General features: G+C 32.7%; 1 long non-coding RNA gene across 1 annotated transcript; it reads right to left on the reverse strand.

Moving 5' to 3' along the window:
• Positions 1-17,721: 17,721 nt before the first annotated feature.
• LOC148779667 (uncharacterized) lies at positions 17,722-18,679 on the reverse strand. Its single transcript, XR_016044072.1, has 3 exons — positions 18,662-18,679; positions 18,500-18,575; positions 17,722-18,410 (listed from the first exon to the last, which is right to left on the reverse strand). It is a non-coding gene; the product is annotated as an uncharacterized LOC148779667 (long non-coding RNA).
• Between the last annotated feature and the right edge of the window lie 5,607 nt (positions 18,680-24,286).

A 24,286-nucleotide genomic window follows, 5' to 3' on the forward strand; every position in this document is an offset into this window, starting at 1 on the left:
AAAAGAGAGAGAGAGAGTTATGAATTTATAAAGGGAGGACAGTAAAGGGAGGGGGATGAGGAAAGTCATGAAGCATCGATTATGACGGCACCCAGGTGCTGACGTGGCGCACCGGCTTTACGAATTCCGACGACCATGGGCGGTTTTCCTTAGGGTCAAGCCACTGATAATCACCCGGTTTTATCACAGTTAATTAAAGAACACCTGAACTCAATTATTTACAAAAGCATCCTCTCGTCCTTTTTCCTATTAAAATAAAAAAAACATATACGTTTATTTGTCTTTGGTATAAGGTTGTCAAAATTAATAATGACCATTAGATGGAAATTGGATGGCCGTATTCATTCTACTAATCAAACTCAAATTTCAAAAAAAAAAATTTGAATTTTGTAACAGACCTAAGCTATCAGATTTCACGTCAGATGGTTGTAGTACTTTTCACATCTTTATATAAAAATAAATAATCTCATTGTATACAATTCCCAAAAAAAAAATTACCAAGATGATTTTTTTCATTAAGAAAATTGACTCATTTTTTTTATTGAGAAATTTACCAAAATGTACTGACATTTTCCCATTGTTTCCAAAAACATTATCAAAATATATTAATTATTTGATATTTTGTCCATATTTGTTTATTCATTGTCAAAATATATATAAAAACAAATGATCTTGAGTCCGGATAGTTACAAAAAGAATAAATGTCCTCTAGTTTATCTCTCATTGAGTTTAGAGCACTTGTAAAAACATTAAAAATTATAACTAAGTTAAATAAAAATTATCAAAATACCTTCATAAATTTTAAAATTTTTAGGTCATTTTGGTTAATTTTTAAAATATTTTTTATATCTTTAACAGGACATGGTTGCTATGAGTCCAGGTAAAAATGCGATAACTCTCAAAAATCTATTTTGAAGATGGATTTTCAAACCTAACTTTAAAGGAGATGTAATCGGACATCATGACTAAAAAAAATCATTAAGAAATAAAATAATGATTTTATGAAGAAAACATTTGGATAGTTAATTTTAATTGTTTAAAAATGACCGCATATTTGCATCTATCTTTAAGATGGATGCTTTATACTTTGGGACCACATATTGTAGAAATGTGGTCTAGCTCGCATGAAACAATTTTCCCTTTAACAAATGTGAGATAGTGATAAGAATGAGGTCTTCAAATATTAGCTTAATCCCATCCATATTAATCTGATCAATCAAAAAGAAATTAAATCTGAATATAATATACAGTCTCAAAAATAGTCTTGAGTTTCAAATATAAAATACGCATAGCTATTTGTTGATTTTGACTAAAAGACATTTTTTCTAAATTTTTCTAATGCACTACATAGATAAGTTAATCAACAAAAAGAATTTTTTTCTAAATTTTTCTAATGCACTACATAGACAAGTTAATCAACAAAAATAAAATTTTCTAAATTTTTCAAAAACACTACATAGATAAGTTAAATTCATTTTCTAAAACGTAAAAAGAGACAAGCACTAGTTTTCCATATGAATATAATGCATTTCCTTTCTTCACATTCTTGTGCTTTTTATAAAAGAAGATTGTTTGATATGCCTGCAACCCTATCAAAATAAGTAAATCCCCCTTTCATAACTCATTGAAAATTGCTAGTCAAGTATTGAAAAACCCTTAAATCGATCATCTCATCTTGAACATTATGGCTATGAAAAAAAAAATAGAATTTCAAATTCTAAAAATAATGCATATTGTAATAAATTATTTAAACCGTCCATTTTGCTAAAATACATATCCTACAAAATATGTATATTTTATTAGTTTCAAATTTATTGTCGATATTAGAAATTAATTTTAAAGCCATCATACATATTAATGTCGCTGCTAGTACTTTTTTGACGAGAACTTGATATTACGTTTTATTTTGTTTTCATAAAGCCTAGGCTTTATAGAAACCTCAAACTTTTATGAAACCCCCATTCTATATAAAATAAAATCATTTGGGATTTGGATTTGCATAAGAAAAATTGTTTCATGCGGGCTGGACCGCATTTCTATATATATGTGGTTCAAAAAGTATAAAGCATCCATCTCAAAGATGATACAAGTAGGTGTTCCATCTAAAAAGAATGGAAACGAATGGTCCAAATGTTTTTTCACTAGAATAAATAATCTTTAGTTTTTAATATTTTTTTTTTATATTCATGATCTCCATGTAAGAGATTATATGTCTTTAAAATTAAGTCTTAAAATCCATCTCAAATATAGATTTATTAAGGGGCCCGCTTTTCTACATTGCGGGTTTGGCCGCATAAAAACTGGATCCTTACTATAAAACTCTTAAAAATGATGGACTGTCTGCTTATTCGACTTTTCTTGGTGAGCAATTAACCCTACATCTTAGCTAAGGGGCAAAACCGCTTTTCGTGCGATTAAAACCGCCTAACTAACCACCTGCCGGAATTAAAACCGCGTGCGTGGACTAAAACCGAATAAAAAGTAGCTACAAAAACCTGTGGTATACACGAGTTGTGTACAATATATGGTACACAACGGCAAATAAGATGCTACTGTTGGACATGCTTTCAATGTTTCGCCTAGTATATAACTTATATATTTCTCTTTATCCAACCGTCCATTCTGACGTCTCTCTATTATTTTATTTTTAATTTTTTATATAAATTATTTTGACATCAAATTTTGGACGTCCAATCCTCTATTAAACTCGCACTAGCGAAAAATATAAAAAAAATATTTTCAATAAAATAAAATGATCAAAATACCATTGAATGTTTCAAGAGGTATTTTGATCTTCATATTTTATCAAAAAAATATTTTTTATAGGTATGCCCCAATGAGAAGATGACACGTACCAAAATTCATATTCATATAATTTTTATAAATAAAAATAAAAATAAAATATTTTGAGACGTTGGATCTAAGATCAAATGGTGAGTGACTCTCTTGATCAAAATGGGACGGCTGGATAGTAGGGGAAGCATATAGGGGAAGTATAGAAACCTTTCCCGCAACGGTTTACCATTTAACTTGATTGATATTTAAGGAAAACCTTTGTATAGATTTGATCTCTAAACAATCAAATTAGAGCTTACCACTAGAAGAGGTTATTTTGAAGCCCAAATATCTTCAAATTAATTATCTAGACATCAAAATACATGGACATGAGAAAAAAAATGGATTTCAAGTTTTTGAAATAGTAAATCTTGTAACACATTTTTGGATTGTTAATTTTCAAGATTTTTAAGTTTTCAAAGATCTCCTCGATGTACACTATTTTTGAAGCTTTAAATTTTATAAATAAAGATCAAAATATTTTTTAAGGCTATCACAAAGATTTCTCGTATTGAAACATTATTTCTTGATACTATTTGAAGGTGCACTTTACTTTAATAGTTTAGAGCATTGACTATATACAAACCACACCCGATATTTAATAATAAAAAAGTATACAATGAGACTATTTATCTTTGGTACTAGATGGTGACAATTAATTTTGACCATTAGATGCAAAATTGGATGGCTACATTTATTCCGTTGACCAAGCTCAGACTTCAAAAGAAATTTTCTCAAACTTTGTGACATATTCCAGCTATCAGATTTTACATCAAATGGTTGTAACTAATTTTTAACTTTCTTGTATCAAAGTAAATGGTCTCATCATATACAATCTCATTTAATAAATAGTGTGATTTACATATATAAGGCGTCAATCTTTGTTTTTTGGGTATTAAATGAGTGGGGGAGAATGCCCCTACATATTTTCATATATTTACAACCCTATAATAAGGTAGATGTGCTAAATCATGAAGTTTAGGTAAAGAAAGCAATTCTGACGGTCTAGATCACGAAACTATGACATCAGAGAAAAATGTTGTCTTTTCGGTAAATATATATGCTACCATGTTAGCCTCTCGATAGACTAATTAAATAAAGCATGACTTCCATCTTTATTAAAAGATTTGCTTTCATGATAAGAAATCTCTATAATGAATTAAAAATCTCACTTGAATTTAAGTATAAAATTTAAAACTTAAAAAATGGTATAAATATTGCATATTGATAAACACCTGAAAATTTTAAAAATAGATAACCCAAATAATGTATCAAACATGCACTAGTTTAAAAACTTCCTATCTTTGTATTTATATCCATACTTATGGTTTCCCAAAATCAAAATTTCTCCGGTGGGTTTACCAGATGCGCCTTTTTTTTATAGTACAAGGTTTAATACCTTATTTAAAATTTCACTTCTTGATTTTCAGCTCCTATTCATTTTTCATTAGATAAGTTGTTTGAAATTTGATTAAGATATGATACGTTACTCCACAATTAACCAAAAGACTTGAAAGAGGTCTAAATATCATATAGGTATGCCCCGGGGTTGGGTTAGGCTGGTGTTTTGAAACTCATAATAGGGCTTAGACCTTAAACCCATTGTACGATCTAGATCAACTGAGCTAGTGAAGAATTATTTTAAAATATAGTATGTTTAGTTTTGGAAAATTGATTCATGCGGGCGGGACAACATTTCTACACTATGAAGTCCCCAGGTATGAAGCATCCATATTAAAAAGGGATGCAAATAGGTGGTCCATCTAAAAACAATTGAAACTAATGGTCCAAATGTTTTTTTCATAAAATTATTGCTTTCATTTATTTTTTTTTCATCTCCATGTTAGAGATTACATGTCCATAAAAATTAGGTCTGAAAACCCATGTCAAAAATAGATTTTTAAGAGTTGACTCATTTCTACATGGACTCAGAAACCGTGTCCTAATAGTTTTTGCATGCGTGTGCATTTTTTTTTTTGGAGGGGAGGAGTCATTGGGTTGTGAAAGATAATGTCAGTTCAACCCTAGTGGGTCTGAACCAGACCAGTGTCGAGCCGTCAAGACCCAAACTCATGCTTCATGGGTGGCCATCTAGTGAAATACATGGGCTCTAGAAGTGTTATTTTAGAAATATAGTACATAAAGAAATATAAAAATTCATCTAAAAGTTTCAATGTTTTTTTATTATTTTTTATTTTTTTGATAATTCCGTGGGAAAAATAAGCCCCGCAACAAATATGTGGTATGCCACCGCCTCGAAATCAGCCCTTTTCTCAAAAAAAAATAAAATTCCAATGTTGTAATATATATTATATATACTCAACACGTGTATAGAAAGGAAAAATGGAAACCACTCTAGGTAGTTGAAATACCGGAAGCTGGGGTTTAGGTGGGTTTGAGATGGCACCTCACGTGCTCCCCGTTACACTTTCCACCTTTTTTTTATCCCTTTCAAAAAATTTCCTTATTTATCCCTTTTTTATGAGATTTTTACAGAATATATCCTAGCAATTTAATGAATGACATAAATTAAGAAGTGACCAAAATGCCCTCGATTGGAAGTAACATATTGTCTCAACTCGTGCGTCACATAGAAATGACGAAACTACCCCTACAAATTGTATCTATTTTATGAGGGAAAAAATTTATATAGAGCCCAGACTCTAAGCAATCAAATTAGAGCCTGCCTAAAAAATGTCATTAGAAATGGTTGTTTTGATGCTTAAATATCCTCAAAATGATCATCTCAACATCAAGAACATGAGAAAAAAAATGGATTTCAAATTTTGTAAAAAGTGTATTTTGTAACATATTTTTGGACCATCAATTTTTAATATTTTTCAATTTTTCATAGAATAATCAATCTACATTATTTTTAAAACTTTAAAATTTATAAATAAATATAAAAATATATTTTAAAGCTTTCTCAAATATTTACCATATTGACACTATTTGAAAGTAGGCTCTAACTTGATTGTTTATAGCCTGGGCTCTATACAAGCCACACCCTTTTATGAGAGGGACTTCGCAAAGAAGAGAGCCCCCTGGTGTCATGCCATAGTGACCAACAAATGCACGCGCAGAGAGAAGAATAAAAATAGCTTGAATAAGTTCATCCATCATTGTCTTAACCGTTTCAAGAAAAGGGAATAGGAAGTTTTAAAGAGACGGTTCAATGACCTGGATCGCCCCAAAATCGGTCCGGATCGACGATCTGGTCTAGGGAATTGGTTAGGGGTGGCCCCATTCGGATATAAGTATGGGTCAAAAAATTAAACCCGACAGGTCGGTTTTTGGAACAAATCTTGGACCCAAACACTATTTGGGTCCGGATTCAGGTTTTGTCCAAGTCTGATAATGTTTTATGGGTCCCAACATATGAAATATATTTAAATATAATTAAATAGATATATATTTTTAAATTTTTGGGTCTAGTCGGGGTCCCACACTATATTTTTAGGTTCAGGTCCGGGTCTAGGTTTGGCTGGACCTAGACCCAAATCCGACCGTTGCCACACCTGGTAAATAAAAAAAAATTAAATATTAGGAATAATTTTTTAAAAAACACTAAAATTAAAGTAGGACCGGTTCTTTGATAGAACTAGCCAAATCTAGCTAGAAAATGGGGGAATCGGCCAATTCTTGATGTTTAGTGAGACCAAATCAGCAAACCAGCCAGCTAATGGGGGAATCAGGAAATTTCCGATATTTACTAAGACCAAATCATCTTAGTTGATTCCCAATCCACATAGATCGATTCCAATCCAGATCACTAATTTTTTAAACCTTGAATAATACTAATTTTATAAAAGATATAATTTTGCGCGGAATAAGAGAGGCAATTATGCATCCCTTGGTGGAGAGAATTTGAATAATTTTATATTATTCCAAAACATGGAAAAGGAAAGATGTAATAGAATGTGTTCTTAATTTTATTCCTATTCTTGATAGCGGCACAATCAACTAAAGATGGGAATCCAAAAGATTGTTATTTTGGTCATTGGCGTATACTTCAATTGGGTGACCTACAGACACATTTGTTGAATTTGATCGAATAATTTAAAAGTGAGTTGACAATAATGTCATGTATTAATAATATTCTCACAAAGATAATCAGTGCAAACTAGTTGTTAGTTGATTAAGATTTGATAACTTTGATATGGATATATCTATGGAGGCACGAAAAAAGGTTTCCTTTTGAGTATGTTTTTTATATGAGTAATGATTCTATGAGACCCTCCCGCATCCATGTATGTAGGATCCCAAATGATCACCATTAAATTCGTCACATATTTTTAAAAAAAATCAAGTTTTATACCCATGTAATAACTTTTCTAGAAATCTATATCAAATTTAATGGTGATCTTTTGGGATTCTACGTACATGGGTGTGGGAGAGTATGGATCATTACTCTTTTTATATTTGTATAGTTGTCGTACTATGAATAATGGGAATGATGCAAGTAAGGACTATTATTAGTCTAAGATCACGACCACCAAAACTTCTATATAGGAATTAGCCAAAAGATTTTATGCTCTCAAGGGAACATATTGTCAATTTACTCCCTCGTATTAATTTTAACCTAGGAGTATTATTAGCTCCACAAAATTTGAGGACGTAACCATCTCAAACCCATGTGGCAAACTCCATAAAAAGGATTTCCAAATCACATCCTCCATAGGCTTGAATAATGAAAAATGGGTAGGGGCCATCTTCCCCACTTATTTACCCAAAAAAAATCTTTTTTTTTTTACTAATCAGATCTATGTAAAATGATTTAAAATATGTTTGATTTATTTTGAATAAAAACATCTAGTGTTTTTAGGTGGTTTCTAAAATTTTGGATTTTGTTTTTTTTAAGTTCTTCTTAAGACTTTTACCTGAGGGGGTAAGTGTACAAAATGCTCCCCCAAGAGCGTAACTTTGCACTTTTAATTATTTGGTAGTCCCTTTGAGGTAAGGTCATTCTATGCCAATCCATCATGGAGGTGGATTTTGGATCCAAAAATTTGTCTTACTTATTTTTTTTTTAAAATAAAGCATAAATCTTAAAAACAATTTATTTGTAGTTTTTTTCTTAACCATTCATTGAAATTCTTCAAGATCATCAAATCAAATCCGCATTGTTTCTGTGACTCCAAGTTAACATATCTCAAGCTGAAATCGATTTATAGTAACTATATGGATGAGTATAATAAAGCCCTTAATCCTTCAAAAACTAGGGTATATATGTAGCCAACCCACCAAGTACTTTTCTATTAAAGTATTTTTAAATTATTATTTTTTGGGTAAGTATTTTTAAATGAGTTGAATCATGCATTTGAGGATAGTTGACTGCATAAGCACAATAACATATAACATTCCCACAAAAAAAAAAAAAAAAAAACGCACAATAATATATCCAAATCAAGTATCTCCATGAGTCTATATACAATGCATTGTGCCATAAGTTTAAATAAGGCGTGAAGAGTGTCCAGATTGTCAACTTCTGAAAGGGATCCATTCAGGCATTTTAAAGAACACTTTTTTTTAATTAATTTTTTTATTTTTTTTATAAGAAGCACCGCACTAAAGAAATAGTGTAGAGAAAGCCGTCCATCAAAATGGGAAAAATATATGTTATTTAAACATGGTGTGGCCATGGTCCCTCGTGAGGATCTACCATCCAACAATGTCGCACTATGGAGCCCTTTTTTCTTTTGTATTTTTTATTATTTTGGACCCTAGCAGTTGGACTCTCTCTCTCTCTTACTTGCTTTTAATCTCTCACAAACTTCCACTGGTTTTACTCACTCTCTCTCTCAATACTCCCACTAATCTCTTAGTTTAGGGAAAATTGTAATTGTAGGTATGCTCATTTCAAGCAATTTTTTAAGGAAAGTTGTTTTATGTGAGCTGGACCGTATTTCTACATACGCGGTCCAAATGTATAAAGTATAAAGATGGATGCAAGTATAAAGATGGATGCAAATATGTGGTCCATCTAAAAACAATTCAAATTAACGGTTTAAATGTTTTTTTAATAAAATTATTATTTTTATTTTTAAATTTTATTTATTTTTTCATATGCATATTTTTCATGTTAAAGATCACATATCTTTGAAAATTAAGTCCAAAAATCTATCTAAAAAATAAATTAATTAAAAATCCCATATTTCTACATGTGCAGGCTTCACCCGCGTGCCAACCGCCTCTATTTTTTAAATCACATCACTATAGCGAACACTATATATTTTTACACTCCCAAGTAAGAAAGTCTAATTTTTTGGACTGAAAGACCCCCTCATAACCCAAGTTTTTTGCCACTCCACCTAGTTTGTTTAAAATGAAGCCTCATTCCACCTAGGTAAAATGTTCAAAGTAGATATGCTTTCAAGGGCATGTCTCTTAAGTTTCCCTAATTCTTACTCTCTCTCTCTCAATGCTCTATCTCTCACTTTAAGAGACCAAACATGTCTACTCCCACGGCCATAAGGTCAAAATTAAGAGAGGAGCAAACATACTTCCTCGGTAAGTAAAATTCATATTTTATTTATGATTATAACCCCGCTTTCTAGAGGAGCATTATGGTGCATCATTGGAAAATATTCTAATCGGTCATCTTGACCTCAAGATATATGAATATAAATAAAAAATAATTTCAAATCTTCAAAATATTACATCTTGTAATAAGTTACCTGAATCATCTATTTTTAAGATTTTCAAGTGTTTATAAATATGCTCGATTTGCACTATTTTTTGGAATTTTCTCAATTTTTAAGTGTCCATACTTTTCATCATCATGCACATACAAAAAATACAAAAAAGTGATTTGAGCTAAAATAAAATGATCAATAAACTAAACTAAACTAACTTTGAAACTTGTAGCAATATTTTAGTTATTTCACAGTTATTCAATTATAGTTTTAATATTTTTTCGAAGGTTCATAAGGTGAAAGTGTAGACAATCAAAATTTGAGCTAAATCCAATGTATAAAAAATAAGACTTAAATACAATACACACTCCCAAAAATTGGGATGGGAGCTAAATATATAAAACATGGGATTGTACACAAACCATTTACCTTTGATACAAGGTGGTCACAATTATTTACAACCAGTTGTTGTGAAATTTGATAACTTTGGTGGGTCGTAAAGTTCGAAAAAATTACTTTTGAAGCTTATGCTTAGACAATGGAATAAATGCAATCACCTAATTTCACATCTAATGGTCAAGATTAATTGTGACCACCTTATACCAATGGTAAATGGTCTCGTTTTATATTTTACCATAAAACATTAGGGATACTTTTTACATTCTTATGGTAAAAGGGACATTTAGGAAAATTTATTCACAAAGCATCAAAAAAATCTAATACTATATTGTTAGATGAGCAAAATGATAATCTCATAAAATTCCAACCACAAATAGGGTTAAGATTGGGTAAAGAAAATAAAAATCCAACTAACTTAAGAGTCTTGATTATATCTCCTAGGCTCACAGATACATGTAGTACTTGTTGAAAGTTTTCTAACTTGATGGAATTCCTTTCTTTGTATTTATGGAATGAAACGAAAAGAATATGTATTGTACCATTTGAGGTCATTATATGAGAGAGATGACTTCCTCTAGATAGAGAGACATAAGCCTCCTATATAGAGAGGTTGCTTTAAGATAAAGATAAGTGAGCTTTCTATAGAGAGAAATATTGCGATGTTACTTCTTATAAAGTGAAAAGTTAGTTTATTGTAGAGAAACAGTTTCTATAAATATTTTGGGTGGTATTCTTTTTTAGTAAAAAAAAATCTTAGTTTTTTTCATGTTCTTTTTTAGATAGTAGTTTAGCTGTATAATAGAGATAGGAGAACGGTGGGTAAATCGGTCAGGAGGGCTAATATAAAAAAGTTGCTCGAATAGGTTTTGGCAAGTGTTAAAGAGGTAATTCTCTATCCCTTAATATGTTATGTATCAATTATACAATGGATTTCAGATTTCCATGACTGTGGATGTATCTCTTTAGGAGTGAACCACGTAATTTTTTTTGCTACTATAGTGTACTTGCCTATTTCATTTCTAGTCGATCAAGTACACGATCTTGGTGGGATCTTAATATTAGTAGTTCCTATTCCCACATATAAGTAGGGTGGAAATGGACTCGGACCCTACTCGGGATCCGAGGGGTAGACCCGATCCGGGTTAAGGTATGGGTCCAAAAATTGAGCCCAGCAGGTTTGGGTCCACATCTTAGACTTGAATACTATTCGGGTCCTGGTCTGGATCCAGGGTCAGTAATATTTTTCAGGTCCCAATATATAAAATTTATTTAAAGGAAAAGTATCTAATGAGACAATTTGTTTTTTATACAAGGTGGTTACAATTAATCTTGACCGTTGGATGCGAAATTGGGTAGTTGTATTTATTCTATTGATCAAACTCAAAGTTCAAAAGAAATTTTTTTGAATTTTGTAGCATACCCAAACTATCAAATTTCACATCAAATGGTTATAAGTAATTGTTATCTCTTTGTACCAAAGGTAAATGGTCTCATTCTGTACAATCCCTATATTTAAATATAGTTAAACCAGCGTTTTAAAAATCGCCGAATCGAACCGGACTCTCCCGGTTCTCCTCGGAATTCACGAAAATGGACCGGATCGGTTTAAAAATCGGGAATCGTCCGGTTCTAGAGAGAACCGGACGATTCCGCACAGTGACTCGCCGATTCACTGTGCGGAATCGGCGAGTCCGTGAAGAACACGGGTTGCACAGTGTTCTTCACGGGATTCTTTCAAATTTGTCATTTTTTGATCATTTTTTTTGTTTTTTTTGGCATGTGATCTGATTTGCAGGCTGTAAACAGCTTTATTCAGCTTTTTCAAGGATTAAATGGTGGAAAAATTGGTTGTTTTTGGATCACGAAAAATTCGGGGTTTAGGGTTTCCACCTTTTCTGAAATTTCATGCCAAATAGGGCATGAATCTTTCAAAATTTGTAGCCATTTTGATCTTAAAGCTGTGAATCAAAACCTTTTGTTACTAATTTGTGATAATCGTTGAGAAAAACAGAGTTTTTTGGAGATTGAAGGCTTCGGTTCACAAAAACAAGTAAGAACTTTGGGTTTTTTTTTTTTTCCGCCATTTGATTTATTTCACGGCATATTTTGAACAAAATGAGTTCAATAATTAGGGTTTTTAATCTTTATTGTGTCTAGTATGATTTAAAATTTTCAATTTTACGTAATCTGGTCAATTACAGCAAGAAATTTGATATGAACAGTGAGATGTCTGCGGAACCAAATTCCGCTGTTTTTTTTTTTTTTTTTCCGCCTTTTGATTTTGTTTTCATGATATATTAGAAATAATGTGTTAAAAATTTAGGTTTTTGATTCCTTATATTGTTGTTTATCAGAAAATATACTCAATTGGTTGTAATTTATTCACTTAGAGGTGAATTTTTGAGTTAAAATCGCTTATGTAAAACGACTCTGTGAAGAACAATTTTTTTTTTTTTTTTTTTTTTTTTTGTTTTGTAGCCCATGATAGAATTTTTCGTAATCCATGATCGAATTTTTTGTAATCCATGATCGAAATGTTTGTTTTTTTTTTCTTGTAATCCATGATCGAATTTTATTTTTTATTTTTTATTTTTGTAACCCATGATAGAATTTTTTGTAATCCATGATCGAATGTTTTGTAATCCATGATCGAAATGTTTGTTTTTTTTTTTAATCCATGATCGAATTTTTTGTTTTTTGTTTTTTATGTAACCCATGATAGAGTTTTTTGTAATCTATGATTGAATTTTTTGTTATCCATGATGTAAATGTTTTTTTCTTTTTTTGTAATCCACGATCGAATTTTTTGTTTTTTTTGTAATCCATGATCGAATTTTATGTAATCCATGATCGAATTTTTTGTAATCCATGATAGAATTTTCTGTAATCCATGATCGACTTTTTTGTAATCCATGATCGAAATGTTTGTTTTTTTTACTTGTAATCCATGATCGAATTTTTTTTTTTTTTTTTTTTTTTGTAACCCATGATTGAATTTTTTGTAATCCATGATCGAATTGTTTTTTTCTGTTCTTGTAATCCACGATCGAATTTCTTGTTTTTTTATGTTTTTTTTTTTTTTTTGTAATCCATGATCGAATTTTATGTAATCCATGATCGAATTTTATGTAATCCATGATCGAATTTTTTATAATCCATGATCGAATTTTTTGTAATCCATGATCAAATTTTTTGAAATCCATGATCGAATTTTTTGTAATCCATGATCGATTTTTTAGAAAATTTATGATTTTTTTTTTTAATCCATGATCGAACTTTTTGAAAATTTGTTAATTTTTTTTTTTAATCCATGATCGAATTTTTTGAAAATTTGCTGTACTTTTTTTTTTTTTATTTCTTTTTATCCATGATCGAATTTTTTGAAAAATGATGATTTTTCGAAAAGATGTGAAAATCGTGATAAAGTTTTGATTATCATGATGTATTAAACATTTAAACCCAATTTTTAATTTTTATTGTTTGAGTTTGCTGTAATTTTTTTTTTTTTTTTCCATGATCGAATTTTTTGAAAAATGATGATTTTCGGAAAAGATGTGAAAATCGTGACAAGGTTTTAATTATCATGAGGTATTAAACCATATTTTAAATTTTTATTGTTAAAGTTTTTGTTGAAAAAATTGTATGTTGATGGATTATTTATGCAAAAAAATGCATGTTATTATATTTTCAATACAGAACTGCATTTTTTTTATCTGTTGTTCATGGATTTTTTAGTTGGAATGACTGATGTTAGCCGGCTCTTTGAAGAATTGTTTTTATTATTAATTTTTTAATGCAAAAAATGTATGTTCTTGATAATTGAGTTGTAGCCATGTTTGGAGCTTGCATTTTGTATTATTCTAAATGTTTGTAATTGATATGTACGAAAATATTATTGTCAAAAAAGGTATTTTGCAATAACAAATAACAATGAATATGACTACATGAACTACCGCAACATATTATCACTACATATGGTGATTATTTTTCTTTTTGAATTGTCAGGTTAATTTAAACTTTTTACATCTTAAAACAGTTGAATCATGTCAAGATCTACAGAAGACCCTGCATGGCAACATGGGGTCAGACTTGATCCCAACAAGAAAGACAAAATTATTTGTAATTACTGTCAAAGAGTGATAAGTTGTGGGGTACATAGGTTCAAGCAACACTTGGCAGGGGTTAAGGGAGAAGTTTCTGCATGCACTAGTGTCCCTAGTAATGTAAAAAAATAGATGGTGGCAATTCTTAATGCTAGCAAAGGTAAAAAAATTGCCAAACATAAGATGAATGAGGAGATAGCTAGTTTATATACACCATCAAGTAGGAATGATACAGAAGAGCAATATAATTATGACCTAGAAGAGCAATATAATAATGAGCTGGACATGGCCACAAGATTGAGTTTACATGAACAATATCAGAGGGAATGTGGGTTTAGAATGCCTGGTGGGTCTAGCTCAGACATGCATGGTGGGCCTAGCTCCGATATGCATGGTGGGCCTAGTTCAGATATGCATGGCGGGTCCAGCTCGAGCATGTATGGCGGGCCCAGCTCAAATATGTATGGAGGGGTTGGTGGCAATATGTATCAAGGAGAATCAGTTGTTGAAGAAATTGTTTCTAAGTTACCTAGGAGTGTCAGTATTGCAGGTCATGGTCGTAAAGACCCATTTCTCTCAAAGCCTAAGTCAAAACAGATGACCCTAAAAGGCATGGTTAAAGGTACAAGAAACATGTTAGGGAGATATGTTGGTAAATGGTTCTACGATAAAGGGATTCCCTTTGATGCAGCCAATAGCCCATATTTTCCACCTATGGTTAGTGCAATCCAGAGAGCCGGGCCCGGGGTAAAACCCCCGACGGCATATGAGCTCAGTGGGCCAATATTAGATGAAGAGGTAGAGGAAGTTAAAAAGTGGATTGAAGAATATAAACAGAGTTGGCCAAGGACAGGAATTACTCTCATTAGCGATGGTTGGTTGAATAAAGTTAGCAAAAAGGAGTTTTTAAACTTCTTGGCCTATTCCCCAAAAGGTACAGCTTTTTTGTCTAGCAAAGACGTATCAGGGACGAAGAAGGATGCAAACTTCTACGTACGACTATATGATCAGATAGTGGAGGAGGTGGGAGATAAGCATGTAGTCCAGTTTATTACGGACAATGCTCGTGCATGTGTTTCTGCGGGCAGCAAGTTGATGGATAAGAGGAAGCATCTAGTATGGACCCCGTGTGCTGCACACAGCATCGATCTTATGTTAGAGGAAATCGGTGAGATCAAAATTGTGAAGGAGACTCTTGATGAAGCAAGGTTGGTGTCGAGATTTATATACAACCACTCTAAAATATTATTTCTGTTTAGAGAACACTCTAAGAAAAAAGAGATAATCAGGCCTACCATAACCCGCTTTGCGACCGATTACTTAGCTGTGGACTCCATTCGACAATCTGAAGGTGCATTAAAGAAATTGTTTACTTGTGAAGAGTGGTCAAATGACCGCCTCTCGAAGTCCAGTACCGGTATAAAAGTGGATAACATAATCTCAAATAGGCTGTTCTGGTCTCGTTGTTCCAGTGTTGTAGAGGCCACTGCCCCTTTGGTCACGGTGTTAAGAATGGTGGATGCTGATAAGAAAGCTACCATGGGTATCCTTTATGAAGGTATTGAGAGGGCGAAATCAGCTATTGGGGAGAAGTGTAATTTTGCTAGCAAAGTGATCGAGATTATAGAAAAGAGGTGGAACACCAAATTCGGACGTCCAATTCATTATGCTGGTAAATATATATTTATATCATTACAATGTTTCAGTTTAAATCATTTTTTTATGAAATTGTAAATGACATTTTTCTACCTATATATTTTTTAGGTTACTACTTCAACCCAAAATTTTTCTATTTGACACCTGAACAACCCCACAAGATTATGGAAGGGGTCAGATACATTATTGCAAGGTTGGAGAGAAGCCATCGAAACCAAGTAGCAGCAATACAAGAGGTATTATTTAATGTTTGGGTAAGAACTTCATTGAGTTGTTATATTTGTGAGGAATAATGCACTAAAACGTAATATATTTGTTTTAGCTTGCTATGTATAGGGATGCTATAGGATCATTCGGAACTAGACTTGCCAGAAATTCTCGAACTATGATGGATCCAGGTTATCCCCTCGCTAATATTTTGTTTATTCATATATTTAATCTTATGAATTGTTCTTGCCCTTACAATGCTTTTTACATTTTAATCCAGTTGAATGGTGGGAGATATATAGTACTGATGCACCTCACCTAAAGAGGATAGCAATCGAGGTGCTCTCCCAGACATGTTCTGCTACTGGCTGTGAGCGCAACTGGAGTACGTTCCAATGGTTACACACTACTAGGAGGAATCGACTCGCTTCTGAGAAGCTTCATAAACTAGTCTACGTTCATTATAATTTAAACCTCAGAGAGCGACAAATAAGAAAGAAGCTTGAAGACTATGAGCCGATAGACTTAGACACAATATTTGTCACAGACACATCAAACCGATGGGTAGTAGAAGAGGAGGAGTCAGTGTTGCACAAGAGAGCGTTCCTTGAGGCTTTCGGTGATGAAGATATTGAAGAAAGTGATGAGCGGCATGAAAGAGGAAGTAGCCAGCCAATGTATCCACAATATGTCGGTGATATTGCACCTAATGAGGGAGAGTGGGAAGGGGGTCTAAGAGAAAATGAGAGAGATGATGATTCTGAGGCCACCCTATCCCAGCCATATTATTCACATATCGAGTCCCAACAGCAACAGTGTAGGGATGAGCACGACAGTGCAGGTGAGCATGAAGGATGGACAAGCTTCGGGGATTTTGGATTGGGAACACAACAAAACACTAACACTCAGGGATTTGGGAATAGTCAGACGCCCGCTAATATCAATGATTCGTTTTTAGATCGAATCAATGAATTGTCAAACGAATTCAATCAATGGCACCAGCGTGACCAAGAAGAACAACAACGTCGTCTATCATTTTATTTTTAGATCGTATGTTACTAATTTTATGCTTTATTGTAGTCCATGTATGTTGATATACTTATTCCATGATAATTCTATGTTTATCCTTTTGTGTGATGTAAATTAAATGTTGAATGGCGGTTCATGCAGGGGAAGAACATATCAATATTCGCATATTCATTCAAAAACATGAAAATTCTTAATGGAGTACCCTCATTTTTTATTGAATTCCTAAAAAACAATATTTATAATGAATTTTAATAATTTTTTCGGATTTTTTTGAAGCTTTATTCTGACCGATTCACCCGATTCCGATCCGGATCACCGATTCGCCGATCCGGATCACCGATTCGTCGATCCGGATCGATTTTTGGAAAGCCCGATCCGAGTCACCGATCCGGTTTTAAACCATTGAGTTAAACCAATGGTTTAAAAACCGGATCGGTGACCCGGATCGGGCTTTTCAAAAACCGATCCGGATCGGCGAACCGGCGGTCCGGATCGGAATCGGGTGAATCGGTCAGAATAAAGCTTCAAAAAAATCCGAAAAATTTATTAAAATTCATTATAAATATTGTTTTTTAGGAATTCAATAAAAAATGAGGGTACTCCATTAAGAATTTTCATGTTTTTGGATGAATATGCGAATATTGATATGTTCTTTCCCTGCATGAACCGCCATTCAACATTTAATTTACATCACACAAAAGGATAAACATAGAATTATCATGGAATAAGTATATCAATATACATGGACTACAATAAAGCATAAAATTAATAACATACGATCTAAAAATAAAATGATAGACGACGTTGTTGTTCTTCTTGGTCACGCTGGTGCTATTGATTGAATTCGTTTGACAATTCATTGATTCGATCTAAAAACAAATCATCGATATTAGCGGGCGTCTGACTATTCCCAAATCCCTGAGTGTTAGTGTTTTGTTGTGTTCCCAGTCCAAAATCCCCGAAGCTTGTCCATCCTTCATGCTCACCTGCACTGTCGTGCTCATCCCTACACTGTTGCTGTTGGGACTCGATATGTGAATAATATGGCTGGGATAGGGTGGCCTCAGAATCATCATCTCTCTCATTTCTCTTAGACCCCCTTCCCACTCTCCCTCATTAGGTGCAATATCATCGACATATTGTGGATACATTGGCTGGCTGCTTCCTCTTTCATGCCGCTCATCAGTTTCTTCAATATCTTCATCACCGATAGCCTCAAGGAACGCTCTCTTGTGCAACACTGGCTCCTCCTCTTCGACTACCCATCGGTCTGCTGTGTCTGTGACAAATATTGTGTCTAAGTCTATCGGCCCATAGTCTTCAAGCTTCCTTCTTATTTGTCGCTATCTGAGGTTTAAATTATAATGAACGTAGACTAGTTTATGAAGCTTCTCAGAAGCGAGTCGATTCCTTCTAGTAGTGTGCAACCATTGGAACGTACTCCAGTTGCGCTCACAGCCAGTAGCAGAACATGTCTGGGAGAGCACCTTGATTGCTATCCTCTTTAGGTGAGGTGCATCAGTACCATATATCTCCCACTATTCAGCTGGATTAAAATGTAAAAAGCATTGTAAGGGCAAGAACAATTCATAAGATTAAATATATGAATAAACAAAATATTAGCGCGGGGATAACCTGGATCCATCATAGTTCGAGAATTTCTGGCAAGTCTAGTTCCGAAGGATCCTATAGCATCCCTATACATAGCAAGCTAAAACAAATATATTACGTTTTAGTACATTATTCCTCACAAATATAACAACTCAATGAAGTTCTTACCCAAACATTAAATAATACCTCTTGTATTGCTGCTACTTGGTTTCGATGGCTTTTCTCCAACCTTGCAATAATGTATCTGACCCCTTCCATAATCTTGTGGGGTTGTTCAGGTGTCAAATAGAAAAATTTTGGGTTGAAGTAGTAACCTAAAAAATATATAGGTAGAAAAATGTCATTTACAATTTCATAAAAAAATGATTTAAACTGAAACATTGTAATGATATAAATATATATTTACCAGCATAATGAATTGGACGTCCGAATTTGGTGTTCCACCTCTTTTCTATAATCTCGATCACTTTGCTAGCAAAATTACACTTCTCCCCAATAGCTGATTTCGCCCTCTCAATACCTTCATAAAGGATACCCATGGTAGCTTTCTAATCAGCATCCACCATTCTTAACACCGTGACCAAAGGGGCAGTGGCCTCTACAATAATGGAACATCGAGACCAAAACAAGCTATTTGAGATTATGTTATCCACTTTTACACCGGTACTGGACTTCGAGAGGCGGTCATTTAACCACTTTTCACAAGTAAACAATCTCTTTAATGCACCTTCAGATTGTCGAATGGAGTCCACAGCTAAGTAATCGGTCGCAAAGCGGGTTATGGCAGGCCTGATTATCTCTTTTTTCTTAGAGTGTTCTCTAAACAGAAATAATATTTTCGAGTGGTTGTATATAAATCTCGACACCAACCTTGCTTCATCTAGAGTCTCCTTCACAATTTTGATCTCACCGATTTCCTCTAACATAAGATCGATGCTGTGTGCAGTACACGGGGTCCATACTAGATGCTTCCTCTTATCCATCAACTTGCTGCCCGCAGAAACACATGCACGCGCATTGTCCGTAATAAACTGGACTACATGCTTATCCCCCACCTCCTCCACTATCTGATCATATAGTCGTACGTAGAAGTTTGCATCCTTCTTCGTCCCTGATACGTCTTTGCTAGACAAAAAAGCTGTACCTTTTGGGGAATAGGCCAAGAAGTTTAAAAACTCCTTTTTGCTAACTTTATTCAACCAACCATCACTCATGAGAGTAATTCCTGTCCTTGGCCAACTCTGTTTATATTCTTCATTCCACTTTTTAACTTCCTCTACCTCTTCGTCTAATATTGGCCCACTGAGCTCATATGCCGTCGGGGGTTTTACCCCGGGCCCGGCTCTCTGGATTGCACTAACCATAGGTGGAAAATATGGGCTATTGGCTGCATCAAAGGGAATCCCTTTATCGTAGAACCATTTACCAACATATCTCCCTAACATGTTTCTTGTACCTTTAACCATGCCTTTTAGGGTCATCTGTTGTGACTTAGGCTTTGAGAGAAATGGGTCTTTACGACCATGACCTGCAATACTGGCACTCCTAGGTAACTTAGAAACAATTTCTTCAACAACTGATTCTTCTTGATACATATTGCCACCAACCCCTCCATACATATTTGAGCTGGGCCCGCCATATATGCTCGAGCTGGACCCGCCATGCATATCTGAACTAGGCCCACCATGCATATCGGAGCTAGGCCCACCATGCATGTCTGAGCTAGACCCACCAGGCATTCTAAACCCACATTCCCTCTGATATTGTTCATATAAACTCAATCTTGTGGCCATGTCCAGCTCATTATTATATTGCTCTTTTAGGTCATAATTATATTGCTCTTCTGTATCATTCCTGCTTGATGGTGTATATAAACTAGCTATCTCCTCATTCATCATATGTTTTGCAATTTTTTTACCTTTGCTAGCATTAAGAATTGCCACCATCTGTTTTTTTACATTACTAGGGACACTAGTGCATGCAGAAACTTCTCCCTTAACCCCTGCCAAGTGTTGCTTGAATCTATGTACCCCACTACTTATCACTCTTTGACAGTAATTACAAATAATTTTGTCTTTCTTGTTGGGATCAAGTCTGACCCCATGTTGCCATACAGGGTCTTCTGTAGATCTTGACATGATTCAACTGTTTTAAGATGTAAAATGTTTAAATTAACCTGACAGTTCAAAAAGAAAAATAATCACAATATGTAGTGATAATATGTTGCGGTAGTTCATGTAGTCATATTCGTTGTTATTTGTTATTGCAAAATACCTTTTTTGACAATAATATTTCGTACATATCAATTACAAACCTTTAGAATAATACAAAATGCAAGCTCCAAACATGGCTACAACTCAATTATCAAGAACATACATTTTTTGCATTAAAAAATTAATAATAAAAACAATTCTTCAAAGAGCCGGCTAACATCAGTCATTCCAACTTAAAAATCCATGAACAACAGATAAAAAAAATACAGTTTTGTATTGAAAATATAATAACATGCATTTTTTTGCATAAATAATCCATCAACATACAATTTTTTCAACAAAAACTTTAACAATAAAAATTTAAAATATGGTTTAATACCTCATGATAATTAAAACCTTGTCACGATTTTCACATCTTTTCGGAAATCATCAATTTTCAAAAAATTCGATCATGAAAAAAAAAAAAAAAAAATTACAGCAAACTCAAACAATAAAAATTAAAAATTAGGTTTAAATGTTTAATACATCATGATAATCAAAACTTTATCACGATTTTCACATCTTTTCGAAAAATCATCATTTTTCAAAAAATTCGATCATGGATAAAAAGAAATAAAAAAAAAAGTACAGCAAATTTTCAAAAAATTCGATAATGGATTAAAAAAAAAAATTAACAAATTTTCAAAAAGTTCGATCATGGATTAAAAAAAAAATTCATAAATTTTCTAAAAATTCGATCATGGATTACAAAAATTCGATCATGGATTACATAAAATTCGATCATGGATTACAAAAAAAAAAAAAAAACATAAAAAAACAAAAAATTCGATCGTGGATTACAAGAACAAAAAAAAACAATTCCATCATGGATTACAAAAAATTCAATCATGGGTTACAAAAAAAAAAAAAACACAAAAAATTCGATCATGGATTACAAGTAAAAAAAACAAACATTTTGATCATGGATTACAAAAAAGTTGATCATGGATTACAGAAAATTCTATCATGGATTACAAAAAATTCGATCATGGATTACATAAAATTCAATCATGGATTACAAAAAAGTCGATCTTGGATTACAGAAAATTCTATCATGGATTACAAAAAATTCGTTCATGGATTACATAAAATTCGATCATGCATTACAAAAAAAAAAAACAAAAAATTCGATCGTGGATTACTAAAAAAGAAAAAAACAATTACATCATGGATAACAAAAAATTCAATCATAGATTACAAAAAACTCTATCATGGGTTACATAAAAAACAAAAAACAAAAAATTCGATCATGGATTACAAAAAAAAACAAACATTTCGATCATGGATTACAAAACATTCGATCATGGATTACAAAAAATTCTATCATGGGTTACAAAAATAAAAAATAAAAAATAAAATTCGATCATGGATTACAAGAAAAAAAAAGAAACATTTTGATCATGGATTACAAAAAATTCAATCATAGATTACAAAAAATTCTATCATGGGCTACAAAAAAAAAAAAAAAAAAAAATTTGTTCTTCACAGAGTCGTTTTACATAAGCGATTTTAACTCAAAAATTCACCTCCAAGTGAATAAATTACATCCAATTGACTATATTTTCTGATAAACAACAATATAAGGAATCAAAAACCTAAATTTTTAACACATTATTTCTAATATATCATGAAAACAAAATCAAAAGGCGGAAAAAAAAAAAAAAACAGCGGAATTTGGTTCCGCAGACATCTCACTGTTCATATCAAATTTCTTGCTGTAATTGACCAGATTACGTAAAATTGAAAATTTTAAATCATACTAGACACAATAAAGATTAAAAACTCTAATTATTGAACTCATTTTGTTCAAAATATGCCATGAAATAAATCAAATGGCGGAAAAACAAAAAAACCCAAAGTTCTTACCTGTTTTTGTGAACCGAAGCCTTCAATCTCCAAAAAAGTCTGTTTTTCTCAACGATTATCACAAATTAGTAACAAAATCTTTTGATTCACAGCTTTAAGATCAATATGCCTACAAATTTTGAAAGATTCATGCCCTATTTGGCATGAAATTTCAGAAATGGCGGAAACCCTAAACCCCAAATTTTTCTTGATCCAAAAACAACCAATTTTTCCACCATTAAATCGTTAAAAAAGCTGAATAAAGCTGTTTACAGCCTGAAAAACAGATCACGTGCCGAAAAAAACAAAAAAAATGAACAAAAAATGACAAATTTGAAAAAAATCCGTGAAGAACACTGTGCAACCCGTGTTCTTCACGGACTCGCCGATTCCGCACAGTGAATCGGCGAGTCACTGTGCGGAATCGTCCGGTTCTCTCTAGAACCGGACGATTCCCGGTTTTTGAACCGATCCGGTCCCTTTTTCGTGAATTCCGAGTCGAACCGGGCGAGTCCGGTTCGACTCGGCGATTTTTAAAACGCTGAGTTAAACATATAAATATATTACTTTTTGTGTCAAATCCATGGGTCAGTCCCTTATCCGACTCGACCCGTTGCCACCTCTCCATATAAGCGGTTCTTGAATTTTAACGAATATAATAATCCCGTAGAATTACATGGACACACTATATATTTTTCAGTGGAACAAGTTGACTTGAGAAAGTTAAAGCACCAAGTATGAGCCAAGGATTCAAAAAATGGATGGTCCGATTCAATACACCCCCAAATTGAATCGGGAACGGTCGGGAAACAACCTAAATCTCCCATAGAAACATGCGCCTCCTGTTTTTTTTTAAAATAAAACTTAATAGGAAAAGATATTCATTTCTCTCTCTCATTTCTTCATCAAAATCTCTTAAATTTGGCCCAATTAGTTCGTATCTTGTTCACCTTCAATAATCATAAAGAAAGTTTTCTTGTCAAAACCTAAAAATTATGAAATCACAAATTCAAATTTTTATTTTGTTTGCCAACTTTAGAGATATAATCCTTTTTTTATTTTTTATTTAAATTTTCTCCTTCAATACTCTACCAAATAATTTGATTTTTTTTCTCAAAATGATCCTTTTGGATCTAACATATCACTATCATAGTTTGTTGGATCGACACCCTTGTTAGAAGAGATCTAGAGTAGAAATTTCTTGAGTTTTCTGAATCTGAAATAAAAAAATATTTGATTTCTCACTCATCCTTCCGCTAAATTCATTTAAATTTTATCTTAAAATATTCCTATCATATTGATCTACAAGACCCCAACGAATTTGAATAAAAAACAACAATCTCTAATATTAATTATTTATTTTCTTTTCACCATTTTTTGCAGTTATTTTCTTACCAAATTATTCTGTAATTTTAAATTTTTATTTTGATAATGATTTGTAGCTCATTTAGATGAAATCAACTGTGTTTTTTATTTCATCATTTTATGTAAGGGAAAAGTGCATATAGAGCCGAGGCTCTAAACAGTCAGCTTACCTCAAAAAGTTCACTGAAACAGGTTGTTTTCATGCCAAATATCTTCAAATTGATGATCTCGTTTTGATGCCAAATATCTTCAAATTGATGATCTCGACATCAAGATGCATGGACATGAAATAAATGGATTTTAAGTTTTTAAAATAATGCATTTTATAATGCATTTTTGGATCTTCGAT

The sequence above is a fragment of the Amborella trichopoda genome, chromosome 11 (genome assembly GCF_054954075.1).
Source record: "Amborella trichopoda isolate Santa Cruz 75 chromosome 11, AtrichopodaSantaCruz75HAP2 v2.0, whole genome shotgun sequence".
NCBI lineage: Eukaryota > Viridiplantae > Streptophyta > Magnoliopsida > Amborellales > Amborellaceae > Amborella > Amborella trichopoda.